General features: G+C 32.0%; 1 long non-coding RNA gene across 1 annotated transcript in view; it reads left to right on the top strand.

The window, feature by feature from the left end:
* Positions 1-15,320: 15,320 nt before the first annotated feature.
* LOC123269273 overlaps positions 15,321-22,033 on the top strand; it is a 65,315-nt gene continuing 58,602 nt past the window's right edge. The window contains exon 1 of the long non-coding RNA XR_006510369.1: positions 15,321-15,405. This is a non-coding gene — a long non-coding RNA (uncharacterized LOC123269273). The remainder of the gene's footprint in view (positions 15,406-22,033) is intronic.

The raw sequence follows: 22,033 nt of genomic DNA, 5'->3' as shown, positions 1-22,033 counted from the left end.
GACCTTATATCTTTAAAAATGTCAATAATTCACGAGATATTTGTTAAATTGCACTGTACTTTCTTAACTATTGACATTTTCAAAGATATAAGCTCATTTCGATGTTACACTCATCAAGAGCTTTCATTTGAGTACCTACATGCATTTTTGATATACTTTTCATATATACATATATATAATAGATACAAATATATGAAAAATTGATGTGGGTACTCAAATGAAAGGTCTTGATGAGTGTAACATCGGGATGAGCTTATATCTTTAAAAATGTCAATAGTTCACGAGATACAAGGTCATTTCTTAATTATGTATCTAGAGATAAAGCATTTTCGAATGCAGCCTAAATAATTATCATCATAAATTGACTCTTGGTAAGAATGATATGAAACCTTGAAAAGGCACAAATTCAAGTCAAGATTTTTCCTACGATACCAATTTTAACCATAAAAACCCATTTTATCATATAAATACACTGGCCACAAAATTTTGTTTATTTTCTTAATAGATTTAATCATCTAATATTAAAAAAAAAATAAATAAATTATTTAAGTATGATTAAAAACACTTTAAAATATTTATTTATATTAAAATATTTAATTACACACTTCAATATTAATTCAAAAAAAAATTAATCACAAATTTCAATAAAATGCATAAATTTTGATATCAACTCATTAAAATTTCAATAATTTAAAATTAAAAAAGAAAAAAAGAGGGTCCATAAGACAATTTTTTATTTTTCATCAAGCCTAACTAAATCCATATAAATACGAATAAATTTTTACAACGATCCGTCCATTTATACACATGTATATATATTTTTTTTATGTACGTGTATTAACCACCTTACTCCACCCTCGTAAAAGAGGACGGGCAAAGCACCCCCTCACGGAGCTTAATGCCTCGGAAAAAATAACACATACTCGTACCCCGGCGTGCGTACGTTGGCTCTTTCCATCAGAGTATCCTTTTTTTAGCTGTCTCCTTGCTGGGGTGGACATTTAGGGCAAAAAAGGGACACTGCTACCGCTGTTTCCCTGCGGACCCTTCCCTCATCTCGGAATCTAGATTCTTCCGTGCTACAAGGCCACTACTACTATTAAAACATTTCTACAACTACTACTACTACTACTGCTACTGCTGTTGCTGGCAGCATTGAGCCACTAAAGCACCGCCACCCCTCGAGTGTCTATGTATCTCATCGCGACGACGTGACGCGATCGATCGAATCTGCATAGCATCTTCGTCAACGCCGGAATAAATAAAACGAGTGAAAATAAACAAACGTTAAATTATTTTATTCGGCGAACTCGAATAAGAACCAGCGGTGTCCAATTTCAAATCCGATTTTTTATGGATTTCCACCGCAATCTGGAATACGATGCTTCGATAATTATTCCACCGTACTCCATTCGATATTATTATTGTTATTATCTTGTTTTTATATTGTCAATAATAGTATCGTATTAATAATAAAAAATAATGAGTAATTTATTTTTTTACTACGTCAAGGAAGATAAATTTTATTTATTGTACTATATTTCATCCTGGATTTTATTACATAGAGATTTCTTTTTGCTTGAAATTAGAAGATAATTATGACATTGATTGATGTCATATGATATTTTTATTTTCTTTTTAATGATAAGGTCAATTCAGGACTCTTTTTTCATTGTAATTTATTTTTACATTGAAATTTAATACTTTAAAGAATGACTATTTTATAAATTAGGTTTTTTTTGGAACAATTATAATTAAAGCCTTGATTATTCATTAAAATTAATGGTTTTTTTATTTTTAATCACTATATATACAACAATCGTAAAATTAAACATTTTTTTTACTTTATAATTTTTTTTACAATCAGTTTTTTATTTTAAAGTTACATTTAGTAAAAAATAAAACTTTTCTAACGCTCATAATTAAAAACAAAAATAATTTTTAATTAATTTAAAAAAATTACGATTTTTTTAAATCTAAAAATTATTAAAAAAACATTGATTATTTATAACATTATTTTTTATTTATCAAAATAATTATAAATTCCATAAATATTTTCTTGAATTAAAAAATTTATTTTTTTTCTAGAGAATTAATTTTTTTCTGATTTTTTAATGTAATCAATTTTTCTAATATTTTTCCAATAAAAAATTTATACAAAAAATTTAAATACCAAAATTAACAAATCAATAAAAAATTTCAGACCTAGAAAAAAAATTGAATTAATTTGAATCAATATAAAATATTTTTAAATGAAATAAAAATTAACCAAAATCAAAAAAAAATTTTTCTTCGATTTTTTTCGATCTAAAATCTCAAAAAAAAAAAAAAAATAATTTAAATTAATTAAAATAACAACCTAATTAGCCATTAGAGTGCAAAAACCCCTAGGAGCCACACCTAGATGCATAGTTAACTTTAAAAGAATACCCTCTCCATCTTATCCCAGGCACTGCACGAGCAAGATCCTTAGCCTTACATGCAAGGACACATACACAGATATCACGTGTTGCGGCATACGAGGGTCACATATGTGTCCACCGGTGTGTGTAGACAGTGAACTGAGGCAGTAGAGAGAGAGAGAGAGAGAGAGTAGAGAGCCCCCCACGAATTCCCGAGCATCTACATCCTACATGAGCCCTCGAGTGGGAGTCATCCTTACCCACATATTCTTGATAAGGGGTCCACGCGTATGCGTAAAGTCACCTATGCGATCCGCCGGGAATGTCGACCAGTAACACAGAGACAGTAGTATAGAGGGAGTTCGCGACCACGCGATCACCCCCACACCGAAACTTCCCCTATCGCGCCCCCACTACTCCCACCTGGGCGTGTAGGCCGCCATATTGAGTAACGCCCACCACGCGGCGGTTTCTTCTTCTCCGTCTTCTCCTTACATCACTATTCTTCTTCTTCTTTCCTTGCTTTTACTTTCACCCCCGCACCAAGACTTGCTTCTTTCTTCTCACTCGCGGACTCTCTCTCTCTCTTTCTCTCTCCCGTGGTGAATTCCGGAGATTTTCAGTAATACAAGGATTGAGGGAGAAGGAGCGTCAGGTGTAACAACAGAGACAGGGGAGATTATTAGGAAGGAGTGTGAGTCCTTAGCTTATTTCAAAATCTAACATACGACGAAGATAGAAGAAGAGGAAGAAAGCTGAGCTAAATTCTTGTAAAAAAGGATAAGCGACGTAAAAGGTGTCGCTCTAGAGCTCAGCAAGCTAACCCGAGTGAGGGGAAAAAGTCTCTGAGTTAATTTCCATCGCCATGGCTCTCTTCTTCTTCTTCTTCTCTACTATTACTCTGTAGTGTGTCTGGTCTCTGTACGAGGCAACTACTTACGGCCCTCTCCCATGGGTACTCAACTCTGGTCCACCGATGCCACTTCAGGGTCGTCTCGTTACGTTGCCTGGGTGCGCAACTTATAAAATACTAGATACATGTATATTTTTGTACGGTCTAGTCCCTTAATGCCTTCCAATATCTATTGTTTGTACATTTAACAATGTGGATCGAAATTTTGGGTTTTGTTTATTTATTTATTGAAATTGATGAAGATACAAATATTTATAAAACAAGTCGGGGTTTTAATTAGCAAATTGTCTCTTTAAATCAGAAAATTCTTAATTTATGCGGAAAAAATGGAATTAAAAAAATTTTTATAGCAAAGATCAACTCAATATTTATGTCTAGATTACTTAAATCATGATTTTTTAACATTAGATGATTTAATAAATATTTAATAATTTATTTTTTATTAGATATAATTTATTAAGTGTTAATAAATTAATTTTTGTTCTAAAAAAATATTTATTAATATTTAATAAGCAGGAATTCAAAAAATTTTTAGAGCATAAATTAACTCAATATTTAGATATGTATAATATTTATGTCTAGATTACTTAAATTATAATTTTTTAACATTAAATTATTTAATAAATATTTATTAATAATTTATTGTTTAATAGATATAATTTATTAAGAAGAAATTAATTTGCTTTTGTTCTAAAAAAATATTTATTAATATTCAATAATTGAACAAATTTTTTTTCAAAGAAATTAATTTATTAGTAAACTCTATCAGTGCATAAATGCACTGTTTAAATATATGAAAATTAATTTAAACTTATATTAATTACTTTACAGCAATATTAAATTTTTTCAAATGTATATTTGTCTCTCTTATTTATAATTTATAAATTTTTTATTCCAAAATCTGTATACTGTAATATTGACTCCTGAATATCAAGCTAAGAATTATTGCTATCAGCGAATAATTGGAGCTGCGAGTTGAATTTCAAATGATAAATTCTGTTATGATCATGATCAATTGTCTTTGAATTATGGATGTCCAATAAAAAGTTATACTTTGCTTTTTGTTTAAACTTTCGTACGTGGCAGCGAATTTTTAAATTTATTAACTTTCTTAGAAGAAGAGAAGGGAAGAATTTCTGGTGATAAATTATTGAATTTGTCTGGAGTTAGAAATTTCGGTTGAATTTAAGATTTAAGAAAATTAATTACTTTTATTTTCTACAAGAGTAATTATTAATGATTGGGATAAAACAATTTAAAGTAAAGTTATAATAGAAATAATAAATAATTATGTTGTTATTTAAGTAGTTTTAGAATTTAAAGTGATCTCTGGAAAATGATAAATTCTCAGCGAGAGATAAAGAATTTAGTTTTAAGCGATGCGAGTTTTCGAAGGAACGTAAATTTCTGAGAGAAAGAATTATTGAGCAGCACGCGACGTAAATGGCGGCGGGAGACGTTAGTGGAAAACATATGTACGAAGCAGTATACCCATAGAGCTACATAACACAGTGTAGCATACATAGTATAGCCGTGTCCCATAGATACAGTAGTAGAGCTGGCCCGACGGTGTTCGTCTGACTTATTTTGAAATTATCTACTCCGAGGCAGGTGCTCGCGCGTGCGACACGTTCTGAAAATTTATTTACTTGCGGTTCCGTTTTTACTTCCTATCCGTTGTTGTTGTTGTTGTTGTTGTTGTTGTTGTTGTTGTGTGTTCTCTTGTAAGTAGAAAAGACTCGGGCTTGAGAAATTATACTGACAATGAGTACAAAATGCTCCGCGCATTTCTATTGTCGTCGCGAGCTCCAGCTCAGGCTGAGGAAAGTACTATTAAGAGAGCAAGCTGACTTTACTGGTGTGGTACTTCTATAGTTTATAGAAGAGCTCTCTCTACTCCTGCCGTCGGATCGATCGTCGCCGTTAGATGCCGACACCAGTATCCGTTCTCGCCTCAATCTCACTTTACTTCATCTTTACCAATCTCTTTAGCATCATTTTCACTTACTACTGAATTTTCATTCATAGTTTCTTAGTGTTGGGAAAATGTTTTTTTAGTTTTTTAATATTCAAATTTTTGTTAATTATAGACTTCAATTTTTTTCAGAGATTAAAATTTAATAGATTTTTTTTAATTTTATAAAAAGTTTTTATTGAAATTTAGATAAGAGATATTTTTGATAAAATAAAAGCATTTAATTTAATTCAGAAATTTTTCTATTTTTTATAGCCAACTACATTTTCTTTAAAATATGAAAAAAAGTTCATTTTTATGATAAACAATGATAAAATTGAACATTCTGAAAAAAATGCAGCTACATACAAGGAAATATTTAGGAAAATAAAAATTTGCTTCGGTTATTGAGTTTAAAAAATTTTATTAGCCCAAAAAATTTTATTCTTCCTGCAAAAAAACTTAGATTTTTTTAAAAATTATCTATATTATTTAGAGAATAAGCAAAATTTTGTGGCCAGTGTGTTTATGTGATAAAATGGGTTCTTTAAGGTTAAATTTGGTATCGTTGGAAAAGTCTTAACTTGGAGTTGTGCCTTTTCAAGGTTTCATATAATTCTCACCAATAGTCAGTTTATGATGATAAGTCTTTATGCTACATTCGAAAATGCTCTATCTCTAGATACATAATTAAGAAATGACCTTGTATCTCGTGAACTATTGACATTTTTAAAGATATAAGCTCATCCCGATGTTATACTCTTCAAGACCTTTCATTTGAGTACCCACATCAATTTTTCATATATTTATATATATTATATATTTGTATGTATGAAAAATATATTAAAATGCATGTGGGTACTCAAATGAAAGCTCTGGATGAATGTAACATCGAGATGAGCTTATATCTTTAAAAAGGTTAATAGTTAAGAAAGTACAGTGCAATTTAACAAATATCTTGTGAAATATAGACATTTTTTAAGATATAAGCTCATACTGATGTTATAATCATCAAGACCTTTCATTTGAGTACCCACATCGATTTTTCATATATTTATATATATTATATATTTGTATATATGAAAAATATATTAAAATGCATGTGGATACTCAAATGAAAGCTCTTGATGAATGTAACATCGGGATGAGCTTATATATTTAAAAACGTCAATTGTTAAAAAAGTACAGTGCAATTTAACAAAAGTCATTATTTAATAAAGCAAAATTTTTTAATCAAGTAAAATTTTCTCCCACTAAAAAATATTTATTTTAAAATTTTCTTTAGCTTGATTTGAAACGTGAAATTCTTCGAAACAAAATTCTTGACTAAAAATAATTTCTCTTGAATCAAATTAATTTTTTTATCAGTGTAATAAGTAGTCAATGTTTGCATAAAAATTCCTTGCATAAATCGAAATATTACTAAATACTTTTCTGTAAAAAATTTCCAGAAAATTTCAATTAAAAGCAAGTTATTTATCTTGAATCTTAGCTTCGCTTCAATATTAAAATAACCTTCACTTGAAGCTTAAAAAACCCGAGCGTTGGGTGTTAAAAAAATGCTATTAAAGTTGACATAAATGCACTCTTGCCCTGATCCAAGGAGGCAGGACACGTTTTTGGAGGGTAGAGGAGCGACGGAGGTACGGAGTAAGTGGGCAGAAGCAGAAGGATGGCGAGCTCCTGGCTGAAGGGTGGAAGAGGGCGTAAGTGCTTTTTGTCGGAAAATTATGTGATACAGCGGAGAGAGAGGCCCGAGCTTTCTCTACTCGGGTTTAGTTCCACTTCGTCGTCGGATTAGAAAATATTATTAGCCAGAGGGTGGCCCTAGCGAGAAGACGTCATCGTCCTCGTTGTCGCCCGATAGTACGGCGACCATGCAGCAGAGAGGGACGAGATCCTGTTGTCTAAGTATATATAGGCTGTGAATTTTATGAAGGCTCTCGGCTACGTGCCAACCTTCAACCTACAACCTACAACCTTGTATCTCTTCATTCCGTGGTTATTATTTATAAATTTGTATTTTGTAGCTTAATCCTGTGTATGAAAATATTATATCATAAATTACTCGGTCTATAAATTTGTAGCAGGATATAAAATTTGGATCTTTCTTTTTTTTTAGATAAAAAATAAATTATTTGAAAATGTTATCGGGGAAGATCAAAAGTTATTTCTATGATTGGCGTCAAGTTGATTACATGATAAATTTTTTTTGCTTCAAGATCGCGTGTACTAGGTAATCAAGCTTTGAGGTTCTGTTGAATTTTTTATTTCTAAGCTAAGAAAGAAGGAAAGAGAATAATCAATTAAAAAAAACTAAAAATAATGCAATTTTTATTAGCTATACAATTTTATTTATGAAACTGATAAAAATAAGATTTTTTTTTATGCTATAAGTTTTTAAATTTGCGAATAATTTTTTCTATAGTTCAAATTTTTCAAAGGTACCAAAAAAAATTTATTTCTTGTTTAATTGCACTGTACTTTTTTAAAAATTGACGTTTTTAAAGATATAAGCTCATTCTGCTGATACACTCATCAAGAGCTTTCATTTGAGTACCCACATGCATTTTTATATATTTTTCATATATTCATATATATATATATATATATATATATATATATATATATATATATATATATATATATATATAAATATATAAAATATACGAAAGGTCTCGATGAGTGTAACATCGGGATGAGCTTATATCTTAAAAAATGTCAATATTTCACAAGAAACAAGGTCATTTCTTAATTATTAATATTTTTAAAGATATAAGCTCATCCCGATGTTACACTCATCAAGAGCTTTCATTTGAGTACCCACATGCATTTTGATATATTTTTCATATATAAATATATATTCACACACATAAAATATATGAAAAATTGATGTGGGTACTCGAATGAAAGGTCTCGATAAGTGTAACATTGGGATGAGCTTATATCTTTAAAAATGTCAATATTTTACGAGATACAAGGCCATTTCTTAATTACGTATCTAGAGATAAAGCATTTTCGAATGCAGCCTAAATACTTATTATCATGAATTGACTATCGGTAAGAATGAAATAAAACCATGAAAAGGCCCAAATTCAAGTCAAGACCTTTGCAATTATACTAAATTTCACTAAAAAAACCGATTTTATCATACACTGATAGAAGGATTTCTTAGTATTAAAAAATATTTCTTTGTATTTAAGAAATCATTTTTTAAACATCATTTCTTAGTATTTAAAAAATATTTCTTAAATACAAAGAAATATTTCTTGAATATTAAGAAATATAACTACTAAGAAATATTTCTTGAATACAAAGAAATATTTCTTAAATACTAAAAAATATTTTTTAAATGCTAAGAAATGATCTCTTAAATACAAAGAAATCTTCTTAAATGCTAAGAAATCCTTCTATCAGTGTACGACTATCCTCGAAACAAAATTTTTCTTAATCAATAATATAGATTATCAACTCAACAAAAATTTCAATTTTTATTTATTTATATTGCTATTTTTACCCTAAAATAATTATTCAACTACAAAATTAATAAATTCCAAACAAAATAATAATCTTCAGCGACTGAAAGTAAAAAAAGAAATTCAATAAATTATTGGAAAAGTCTGTGAATAAACAATCAAGTATTCTTATCGAGTGGAATTAAACGTGGGTCCAATTGGCAAGTGAAATTGCTCGGAAAAGGAATGGAGCTTACAGTACACAGTATATATTCTGCCCAGACCGAGTCCGAGGGTTATTTTCTCCACCCACATATACATATATAAATGTATATACCTATATACATATGTTAGCGAGGATGTACGCGTCAAGAGCAGAATGAAGGAAAAGCAAGAGACAGTCGTAGTCGTAGTCAGAGTCGACACGGTACGTCGGAGTAAAGTTACTATGCTGGAAAAATGGATGGCGGAAAGTATATAAACTACTGGGGAACGAGAACTGGAATAAGCGGGAGGTATGGAATGAGAAGAAGAAAGAGGAGAGGCAGCGTATTCAGTACAGTACATAGTAGAGAAGCAGCAGAGGACATGGAACGAGGGTTAAAGGATGAGTATTTCCCAAAGGAGGACCTACTCCAAGTAGACTACTCATCAACCGACCCCAGCCTTAACGCGTCGGGCTGCTGCATAATAAGACGACGTCAATTTTAACGGCGATCCAGCTATCGGTTCCCGGCCCCTCGGTCATTCATTTTTTTTAATACCTTCGGACTTATTCCCCGTCGTATTTTCCAACCCCTTTTTGGAAATAAACTTTTAATCATCCCACTCAGCTACTTATCATATATATATATGAGATACAGATATCTCTGACGACACACGTACCGATGATCGATACACAACCCGTCCCACACGCCAGATATAACACCCTCATACCAATCACACATGACACCCGAATATTTTCAAGCTCGATCGTACATCGCTCATCAGGCCTCTGTTTGTTACATTTTAAAATCTCCCCTTTGAGACTTAGATACACCCTCAAATGTGAAAACGGATACAGACCACCGAAATTATATTTTATATTGATTTTATTTATATACCACTCTGATAATAGATTGACGTACTAGACTTTTGATTTTCATAATTTTTAACTCGACCCTCTTCTAAGGTGATGTATACCATAAATTTTGCTCAGAGTTTGGTGATATCGGAAATTAATGATCTTGGAATCTTAAAGTTTGCCAGCTGCCTGAAGGGAGGCTTCAAAATTTGACAAATCGAATTTTACGTATGTGGTTTATGGAGATAATTTTTTAATGATCATTATCGGGTTCACGGAAAAAAAAATCTCAAAAAAATCTATACTAATAAATGGAGAGCCGGTTTTTTTGTCCGGTTATACTGCGAAAACTACTGAACCGATTGGAATAATACTCATACCATAAGATGCAACGTGTTTCGGAGAAGGTTTTAGTATATGGTGGTGATTACTTATCCGGAAGCTATATTTTTTTGACTTAGGAATAATGAATTTTTATTGTAACTAAATTTATTCTATTCAATTGTCATTTGTTTAAAATAAATTTTTTAATTCTATTGGTTATGTTTATATACTAGGCAGATTTCTTCACTTATGAGACCTGCAATTTCTTTAACTGAAACTTTCAATGCTCATTACAAATTTTTTTTTTCATATCAATTATTATTAATTTTTGTAAGAAAGACACGGGAATGTTATAATGATTGCACATTGAAAGTTACAATGAATATTAGCTAGAATAATTACATGGATAAAAGGTGTATACTAATTCGATAGAATTTGGAATCTATGCAAGTTAAAACACAATACTCTAATTAAATTTCAAGTTGAGATCTAAAAATGCAATTCTATAAAGCGCCCAGCGGAGCGGGTGAGTAACAGCTAGTACAGTATAAAATGTAAAATCGGTCCCGTCGTAATCCAAATTAGAAAAATTACAGTTTGAAATAACATTTTTCTAAATTCAATTTTTTAATTTAATATTCAGAGCTTTCAATGTAAATATTACATTCTACAATGTAATTCTTATAAAATCTGTAATAATTACAATTTGAAACTGTAATTTTTCCAGTTTTCAACACAAAGCGCCACGTTGCATTATATACTGTAATTTTTCGAGTTTTCTTTTTTCCGTGTTAATTTGTCGGTGAATTTTTATTGTAGAGGTTGGTAAAAATTTTGAAAAAATTGTTTTGGTGATCATTGATCATTAATTAATTATTTATAATACAAAAAAGCTGGATGTGTTTTATTAAATTGATATTTAATCTGATTTTTTTATTTATTGTTACTCATTTATTGGGTAATAAAAATGTTTTAATAATATTGGACAAAATATTTATAAATTAAAATAATTAGTTAATTATAATCACTATTAATTGTTAAAAAAAATATTTATTAACTTTCAAAATTCTAAATTTCTAAAAAAATAATAAGCTGATCAACTCTTTGGCCTAAAAACCTTTTAAGAAATGCAAAACAATGAAATTGATATATAATCACGATTAGAAATTAATTTATCGAGTGTTTTAAAGCCTCCTAAGTCAAAATTAAAAAAATATTTAGTTCCATTTAATAAATAAATAAATTTATTAACAACTTAGAAATTCTTCTATTAGTTCCGTGATTATTAAAAAAAAATAATTTTTTTTTTTCAATATTCTAACAATTTCTCAGCTATCAAAAACACCAATTATAATTAAACACCTTCCAGCCACTTATAATCTAAAACAAGAACAAACAACCCCCTCCTTAAAAACAAGGGTATTAATCTTACTTCCTCGTTAAAATTTAACCACCCAAAGCCTCTCTTAATCAGCAAGGTGTCCAGTGTCCGTGTTTTAGCTCCGGCTTAGCTGTCGGAGTGTTGACGGATTAAAATCTTGACCGTCTGAGAAATCAATCAGCAGCAGAGTAATAGTCCACGTAAAACGCTTAAGCGGGAGCACAAGGGTGCTTGGGAACAAAGGGCAGCTATGGTCAGCGTAAAAAATTAATTATTTCGAGCAAACAATAGCCCAGGATTGATCGTCGGGCTGTCATTTTAGAGATCGGAGGTCCAAACTTTACGTGGGACGTGGGAGGATGAGATTATTGTGTAAGAAGAGCGAAACAAGTATAAGACGGCGAGCTGGAAAGAGCGAAGGGTGAAGGTAGTTGGGCGCCAGTGTATTCTGCTAAGCGTAGATTGGGGCGAGCGCCAGAGCCGGGGTAGTGGTGTAAAATATGGATTTACCTCTCCTCTCCTGGGCCTCGAACTTTCCTCAGGATTTTATCTTCTTCTTAAAGCGAACACACACACACACACACATACATATCATATGTGTGAGTTTGCTCATATGTGACGTCATACACTCAGTAACGTCGGCCCATTAGGTGGGGGTGTCGTAGCTCGTTTGTTAGAGACGCGACCTAACCGGTTGGTCAGGACGGCGAGAGACGGAGGAAAGAGGAAAGAGGGAAAGGCGAGCTCAGACGGTTATTGCGAGGGTGGGAGTTCCACTTTTCTCAGCGCAACACATTTATAACTCTCAACTATAACTATATCTATGTACATTTTCTCATTTTATTTTTGAGTTTCTAAGGTACGCCGTTTTGTGGATGTGAGCGAGCGGTATTGTTTCGCCTCGGGTCCTCATGTGTATGAGGGCGAATGAGAAAATCCGCCGTGGGTGTGGCGTGAGAAAATGAATAGAGGCAAAGATGAAGAATAAGAAACTGGGAACATGTATGTGTATGTGTATGTGTATATGAGGGGGTAGGTGAGTTTATGTACCTATATGTTAATGTATATAGATATAGATGTTGGGTGGGTGGTGGGTGGATGTATATAAAAGAGCCGGGAAATTGAGTGACGAAAGAAATTCTTTAGCAGGACAGTCGGAAAGACAGATAGTTGTCAATAGTACGGCACGAATGGCATCCGGACGCTGATAGTCCCCGTAGATCTTGTTGCTTTTAAATTTAACTTTTATCGTCCACTCAATAAAATACAGTTAAGAATTTTTTTTTTTTTTCTTTATTGACTCAAAGTTTAGTTATGGCCGCGGGTGAGTCCGCTATTTTATTTTAAATAGCTTTTCCAGTCTATTTAAGCTCTATCATTTTAGGTTGTCGCTTGGATAGAGAAATAAGGGAGGGATGAGAAATTAATTTGTTGTTTGCAGGAAAATTTTTATTGTTTTTTAATATTGTTATGTGAAAAAATTTTCTGAGCTGCTTATATTTAACAATCATGAAATACATAATAATAATTCAAAAAATGCATTATTAATTTTACTTTCTAGTTAAAATAAATAATAATTAACTCTCTTATTGTGAGACGATTCAGCGATAATGCGCCATCTGTCGGAGATTTTTAACACTATTTTTAGAATAATTCAAAAAATGCATTATTAACTGTTCTCTCTAGTTAAACTTAATAATAATTAACTCTCTTGTTGTGAGATGATTCAGCGATCATGCGCCATCTGTCGGAGATTTTTAAAACTACTTTTAGAAAAATTACATGTGGCCTGATGTGCATATATATGTGGACATATCAAGCTGTATCAGAACACATTACAAAATATATTGGATATATCCGACTAAATAACAAAAGTTAATGTCATAAATCATGACAATTGACAAATATTTCTGAATTTTCTCAATTTAATAAACAATAACTTTTCCGTAAATAATTGATTGCTTTGAAAAATAAAAAAAATCATTTTCATTAATGATTTATATTTCATTCCACAAAAATTACTTTCCCAGAAGTCTTCTCCATCATTAATCAACTTTTTTCAAAACCTAATGACAATTAAAAAAAAAAATCATCAAACTCACCCCAAAAAATCAATCAATAAACCTCGAAAAGAAATTAGAAACTCAATAATACCCTTCGATCAAACCCAGTAACATCTCCCAGGATAATTTAAAATAAGATTACTCTAAAAGGCCGTGTCCTGAGCAAGGGCGAGTCGGATCACTAAAAAGTATCATCGGTAAAAAGTATCAATGTCCAAGAATAAGCTAATATACCTTATACTGAGTGTAGGAACATAACAGCCTCTCGTACGAGGTCAAAGACGCGGAAGGAGACTTGGGGTGGCTGGATGGCTGCCATTAAAAGATTCTCTTGAAGATTCTCTTGAAGATTCTCTCTCCCTCCTCCGCCCCCAATCCTCCTTACTCCATACTCCATACACAAGAGTGAGTAATCTGCGAGGTGGTCCTCCCTCCATCTTTTCTCGCCCTCACATACTCCTCACTCCTTTATCAAAGCCAGTATCACATACAGATCCCGTAGGCAGCGTCTCGCGTCGACGTAATAACGTCCAACGCAAACTCGCGTGTGTCTATCTACTTAGAGCCGGGTATAAGTACGGCACCCTAGGGTGTGGACACTCAACTCGCCTGACAAAACGTTCCTCGTGTGTCGTATGCCCCTCTCTTATTTACCCTCTCTCTCTCTCTTTATATTTCTTAAGAAAGACTGCCTCCCCTTCGCCTTTTCTCCTTTCTTTCCTCCTCATGTGAGCTGTACCTGAGTTTCCACTGCTGCAGGCAGAAGCTCTCGGGGTGAGGATACATAAGAGACGGGGAATGCCCGAGACAGCGAAGAGAGATGGGAAGAACAAAGCTTCAGAAGGGTAGTAGTAGTAGTAGTTTAAAATAAAAAAGGAATAAGACCAAGACGGAAAAAGCTGAAGGCATCGCGAATGTGAAGAGGGGTGGCTAAGGCAAGAGGCAAGATGACGAGCGATGGCACACACGCACACATGAGCCAGGCCCCGCATCCACCACGTACTCACGTACGGATTACAGAGGGTAGTATTGCCAGCTCTGATCAATATTCGATTTTTGAAATATCTCCCCCACTGCGATGCTGATGGTGATGGTGAGGAGGGTGCACGACCCTCTTTGTCCCCTCGCCTCTTCGTCCCGAGGGCCTCTCGTCCGTCGGCGTTCCGACATAGCATGCCAACCCGTGAGTAGAGCACAGCCCAAGCGCAATCTGCCCCTCTTTCTCTTTCTCTGTTTCTGTCTGTCCTTTTTCTTCTCATTCCCTCGCAGCACGTTCCGAGAAAAGCTCGATACTCCATTTGTATTTTTAAACTCGAATCCATACATACGTGCAAATATATGTATATGTATGTGTACGAATGGGCTGGGGGACTGCCTGCCACACTCACCATTACCACCGCTGTCTCTCTTTCGCCAAGCTCTCTTTTTAGGGGATGCTACATATGTGAACATACATGTGTACCACTCGATCTCAGCCACGTATGCGTCAACTCAGATACTTTCTCAAGTGCTCGACTGCGATATTGGTGTTGGTAAGTGCGCCGACGAGTCTAATGCTAAGATCTCGATGCTAAGATCCATCGGAATTTTAAAGGATACGAGGACCGAGGACACTGGATGCATACCATTGACATGTACGCTTTAAAGTCACTCGTTTTTGTATAAGTATCCAGGGGAATTTTGTTACAATGGATATATATGCATATATTCACACCCTACGCCCACATTCTTTGTTGAGAGGACATTTAAATAGTTTATTGGACTCTGACGGGTATCCGTTTTTCGGTTTCAGGATCCTGGGTTCGAAATACGAGTGTTGGATGTTTGTTCTGTCGCGCTGAGGTCGCGGGGTAAGTTTTATTAATCACTTGTTTGGAAATCGAATGTGGAAAAAATTTTAGGGAAAGATAAATTTAAGTGGAGAAAGGAATTTATTTAAATGAACTAGTTTTATTTATTAGTTTTTTTTATTAAAGAATAGTAATGTCGGAGGCTCTGGCTTAATTATGAAATATTTAATTTTATTATAAATATTAATTTAAATAATGAGCTCTATTTTATTGATTTAATATCTAAAATTTGAAATTATGCTATATTTTTAAAATAATACTGTAATAATTGGTCTTAAATACAAAAAATTATTTAATTAATGACACTGAAATTAGAAGACACTTGACAATTTTTTGATTTTTATTAAAAAATAAATTCTGGGAAATTATTTTTAAAAAATTGCATTTGTAATTTTTTAGAGTCTCCAAAGATGGAATTTCTTAAATAAATTTTTCTTGCTATAATTAATTAGTTAAAAATTTTTTTTAAATTACCTGATGTCTTTTAATTTCTTTTAAATTTTTTTCTAAGTATTTATTTTTATTTTTGTTTATGGTAAAAATTACCATTTTTAGTAAAAATTTTAAAGAAAATGTGCTTAAATGATTTATTATCACAAATTAGCTCAAACAATTATTTTTTCCAAAGTTTAATTATCGGCTAAATTTTTCCTAATCTAATAAAATTTTATTCAAAAAATTGGACCCTTTTAGTAGTTAAATTTTCCGCGATATTTTGAATTTCCTCAGCGATAACTCACACCTGAGCGTTGGTTTCTCCTTGTCTGGCGTACGCCGACATTTAGATACTCAGCGCAGCGAATTCCTCTGAGCTCTCGACTCAATCGACTATTTTGTTCCTCCCTGCTCCCCCTATATATACATATCTGCACCCCAGAATTCTTTTGGTGAAATCACGACGTGTCGCGTTTGCACTGACGATTAAAGAATCCTCAGCTGCCTTTGAACTGACTGATAAACACGATATTTTAATATTTATTTACCGTGGAAAAATTTTTTTAGCATTAAACCGGCGGGCAGAGGCAGAGGTTGCGGACAAATTTCCTTTGATCTTCCTCCCTCCCTGTGTTCTTTAGCTTTGGAGAGACTGCTCTAGCCCACTCGTGGTTGGCCTCACGATAATTTTTATTTTTGCTTAAAAATCGTTGCAATTTACGTTAAAGTGCATTACCACCGTAATATTTTTTCCTTTGAGTTGAGATTTTGTTCTCATACAATGCCTCAAAAAAAAAAATCTAAAAAATAAGTCGGAGGGTAAAAAATCTGAATTAAGCAAATTAACAAAAAAGAAAAAAAAAAGAGGAACTGGCTGAAAGAAATGAGCTCTTTGAAGAGGCAGATACAAAGCCTGGAAACGGAGAGTCCTTGGAGAAGCGAGCGGAGCAGTAGTGGAGTCGCCGAATGGCCGGACAGTAATTATAAGGGCGAACGTCGATCCCTCATTAACGGCGCGTTGATTGGCCCGGGTCTGTCACGTGGTCCTTAGCGGACGGCAATCCCGTCCAGCTTGAGAGGGGGCTAACGACGTACTCTCTCGCTTCTTGTTTCTAGGCATCCCCTTTGATACGGCCACGCCTACGACCCCCTTTATTCGCGTTGTCGGGCACTATCAAAGGCGGGAACTCACCCGAGGCTTTTCGATTAATTACGACGCCCACCGACAAATGAGACTCTGTCCGAGAGTGCGCGCAATGCGGTCAATCGAGAAACTTGCTATCGATTCTCATTTCCAAGCTTATTTCGACCTATACATTTACAAATATATATATATATATATATATATATATATATATATATATATATTTGTAGACACTTGTTAAGGAAGGGAATTTAATTTACTGCAACATTCTATATAGAATCTCTCTCAAGAGTCTGTCAATAATTTATTTCGTCAATTATTTATTCGAGCGCAATAAAGCTGACGCTAAGAGAAATGAATCGATAGCGAGAAATGAAATTAAAATTTTTAAAAAAGGACTTTCCGAGGGAGAAGTTATACTTGACCCGGCAGTTATTGAAATAGTGGAATTTTTTACGATGTCTAAGGGATTGAATTTATTGGAGTTTGGAAAAAATGTTTAATTATTTGATTATTTTATTGAAAATTCAATGAGTTGTACAGTTATAAAATTTTTACTAACAATATTTGTTAATTAATAAATAATAGCTAATTATTATTCAAATTAATTATTTATAATAATCATTTGCATAAAATTAATTATTATTTAAAATACTTAAAAAAATTTCAATTTTAGAATTTAAAAATTCTTACTTTAATTTTTTTTTTATTTTTGACAGTAATTTATTAGTAAAAAAAAATTATAAAAATTATAATTTTAGCATTAATATAATTTAAAAATAATTTAATAAAATATTTATAATATTAAGTAAAATATCTAACTAAATTTTAACTTGATTAATTATTTAACTTTTAATTTAATTGTATTAATTAAATTTTATTTTATTAAATTTAATTTTAATAAGTTTAAAAAATATTTTTTTTATTTCAATGTCCTAATAAATAATCATTAATTTTATTAAAATTAAATTAAAAAAAAATGATTAATGATTACTTATTAGGATATTAAAATTAAGAAAAAATGATTAAAAAAATTTTTTCTTCAAGTTAATAATTTATAATTAAATTAACTAAATGACTAATGAGGCTTTTGATCCTCTCTCAGTAAAAGTACTCTCAGTCTGGTTGACTATATTAAACCGTAGCTTACTCCTCACCCCGATGGCGAGCAAGTGAATGAACTCACTCGCGAGTACAGTCGATTAGCGATGTAAATCCCATGCAAATTGCCCGGGTAGCGCCTTCAAGAGGGTTTGATTGGCCACTCGGCAGAATACGTTGATTGGATTGCCGCTTGCCCGGCTAATCACACAATTACTCTACTCATCCCGGGTTTAATTTTATCCTTAATTAAATCCAATCTCGGCAAGGCGAAACAAACGTCTGCCCTTACTTGGCTGTACTACTAGCTCGCGCCGAGAAAGTTAAGCTGTAAGCCAGTACTATCTGTGCTAGTTAGTTAGTATCTTCACCACTCCCAACTTTGATACTTGTATACACTCATTTAGCCTTCAAGGGCTGAAAGGATTGCCAGAAAAGAGGGAGGGAGGTTGACTGGAAAAATAGCTATTCACTTGGTTAGACAATCTTTTTATGTCCGCTACACCCTGTCTATTTTACAACTTTAGTTTTATTTAATTACTTTTTCGATTCCGTTCGCTCTTATTTTATTACAAAAGTAATTACTATTTTTATTGCATTTAAAATTATTTTCAAAATTGTTTATTATTAATTATTTAAAAAATTTTTTTTCTATATTTAATGTTTTTATTTTTTAATTAATTAAATCTCTGGTATAAAATAATAATAATAACAACAAAAAAAGGATATTATTTATTTCATTTATGTATTTATAAGTCGCTATAAAAAAAAAAGGATATTGACCTCTAAAGAGTTGAATGAAAGGCTTTTACAATACCGAGTTTAAGTTTAAAGTTTGAAATTGTAAAAACGTTTTGCAGTTTTCAAAGAAGCTATTGTATAAAATAACTTTTGAAATACTGCAATAATTTTTAGACTTAGATTTCAATTTATAAAATTATTTTAAAGTGTAATTTAACGATCTATATTAAAAAAAAAATATTTTTAGATTAAAAAAAATTTTTCTCAGCTTAAAAATATATTATTAAAGATTTTTCCTCTTGAATAATTAGTTTTTTTATTAGTATTAAAAAAAAGGGTTCTTGAAAATTTTTTCTATTTTAAGGAAGTCCTTTCGCTCCAGTTGAGTCAAAACAACTGTAGTAGTCAATATACGATAAATTAAAGTAAAAAACTTATAAAAATTCCTAAAATTAAAAAATAAATAGTATATGAGGCATTAACTGTTGAAATTTTGAAAATAAAAAAAAAATAGTTAAATACAAAAATTAGACTCTTTAGTAAAACGTGTCCGTGATTTGGCAACGCTGTACTTCGGTTGTTTACATTTTCATTTGCACAATATAACCTTAACCACGTTTAAGTTTTCGCAGTCAGTGTAAATAAATGAATTAGTTTGAATTTATTGAATGGTCTGAAGCTTGCGCGCTATGCAACATTGCCAAATATTTTGACTTCATGGTAATGTAGGTTGCTTGAGAATTTTTTGTGATTTTATAATTTTAATTTCTCCATATATTCCACAGCAACCTATACATTTTATTGCAAAAAATAAACAACCTTATTTTGAGTTTTTTTTATCCCATCTAATCGGTAGTTAATACCATAATTCGAGAAAGTTGTTAAGGTCTGACTTTCTCGTAAGACTCGGAAAAAATACTAACATTTTTAAAAATTTTTTTTTTCAAAAATTTTCACGGTAAAGACTAAATTAAACTTTACTAGTAGATAAATAAGGACTTTAACTATTAGATAAAAATAAATTTTATGCGTAATCTAATATTTTTTATTTAACATTGATGGCGAAAGGACCTCCTTAAAAAAACCTTTTTTCCAAACGAAAAAATTTTTAACAGAATATTTGTAACCCGGTATCACGAGCCTTTAGTCCTGGAGCTAATAACAATTTATTATTATTCTTTCGGTAATAGCTGTAACAATTTATTTCCTGCATAGGGAGAATGGAGAGTGGACTCAAGTGCAAGTGTGGGTCTATATATATATATTTATATAAATGTATGGGAGAAGAAACAAAGCCCGATATGAGGAGGGGTGGGAGAGAGAAAAGCAATTGGTCCGGGAAATACGAAAAGCTGACAAACGACCCTGTTGACGTTCGCCCTCGTTGAAACAACAGAGCCCAGAAGCAGGCTCCTCTTAGTTTGGCCTTCATATTTCATTTTTCCAACACCCACCCTCGAGCCGAAATAAAACTAAAACTCCGAGTCCAGAAACTAGCTGGTCCTCTACTTCCTCATCCCTCGGCCCTCAATCCTCAATCCATGCCTCTCTCCACTTATCATTTTATTTTTATTTTTATTTTTATTTTTATTTTTATTTTTATTTTTACTCCAGTCCAAACACTAGGCGAGATTAATTTCTGATATATGATGACGACTGGACTCTGCTTTTTGCTTCTATTTATAGCTCCCATCCGAGTAAAAGCGGACAGCTCAGCTATTGGCTCGAAATATTTGTCCGGGATGGCTCACTCCTGTCATAAAACACTTGCGACGCTTTTTACAATTCTGATTCAAGTAAAAGTTTTCTTATTTTTATTTTATTTTTATTATTTATCTCTCCTTGAATTTTTATTTCTCGCTTGAATTTTAAACTGGACCAAGGGAATAAATAATTATAATTATAACAAGATGCAGCACTTTCCGAATAAATAATCCAAGATGATTCTAAATGCGAAGTGAATCATAAAATTCCGTCTAAAAGAGTTTAACTATTTTTATTTTTATGAATATTTAAAAGTTTCAAAGCTCGCTCGCAGGGAATGGGTCAAATGGATGTGGCTTGTCTAAGGGAAAAATCACTCCCTTGTCGGCTCACTTAACTCCCACAATCTGTATACTATATACACATTAAAAGTACCACGGATAAATATAAGTGCCGTCGTTGGACGATTTAATACACCGCTGGAAACAAAGCATCTGAATTATGACTAAAAGAATTATTTCTCGGGGTTGTAAAAATTTTTTACGACAATAGTACTCATGAATCTTACACTGACTTGCTATTTTATTATTATTATTTATTAATATTATCAAAATTTTCAGTTAAAGATTTCTCTAAATTTTTTAAGCACGCTTAATTATAAATTTTTATCATTCTAACGTTTAATTTGCTTTAATATTTAATTCTCCCATATTTTAATCCCAATTTTGATTTTAAATAAAATAAAATTTTTTTAAAGTTAATTAATTTTATTTTTAAATGTAAGAAAGATAAATTTTTATTATCAAGCCTACTTTATTCTTCAAAGGTAATTTTGGTTAATTTATCAAAACTCGACCCTCAGAAAACCCGTCTGGCCATCCGCCTAACGACGTAATCCCTTAAAAAGTTATAAAAGTGCAAGTACATTTTGAAAAGAGCGAGGATCCTCTCATTTCTATTTCTATCTGTAAGTCCGTACCAGCACTATATCACTGGCTCTTTTTCCTCATCGGCATTTTCATTTTCTCCTTCGTTTCATCGTCCTCGTACTCTTGGTGGCGAGCTTCTCGGAAACCAGCTCGCTAACTTATTTGGTTACTATACCCCGGGTGTGACACACCCCAACAAGAAACACTCTTGACGTTTTTTATTGCCTCGTTTTTTATTTTACGTCTCGTTCCACCGGCCTCTTCTGCATATTTATACGGACTACTGGATACTCTGGTACGTCTATCGTCTACCTCGGGAGTACAGCAAAATTATCTTTTAAACCTTGAATTCAAAACTCAAAACTTTAAGTAAAGTTTCTGTTAGAATGTTGAGAAAAAAAATTTTATTTTCAATAAATGTGTCATAAGTTTCTTTAGCAAAAAAAAAATTTTTTTCAATTTTCAAAAAAACTATATTAGAAATTTTTTTTCAAATTTTTGTTTTTACATTCTTATAAAAAATAAAATTCTCTATAAAATTTGTCTCACGTTTTTACTAACATTTAATAGAAAA

Source organism: Cotesia glomerata, linkage group LG7 (assembly GCF_020080835.1).
Source record: "Cotesia glomerata isolate CgM1 linkage group LG7, MPM_Cglom_v2.3, whole genome shotgun sequence".
NCBI classification, from domain to species: Eukaryota; Metazoa; Arthropoda; class Insecta; order Hymenoptera; family Braconidae; genus Cotesia; species Cotesia glomerata.
Note: the sequence above shows the minus strand (reverse complement) of the source record. Positions and strands in the feature narration are given on the sequence as shown.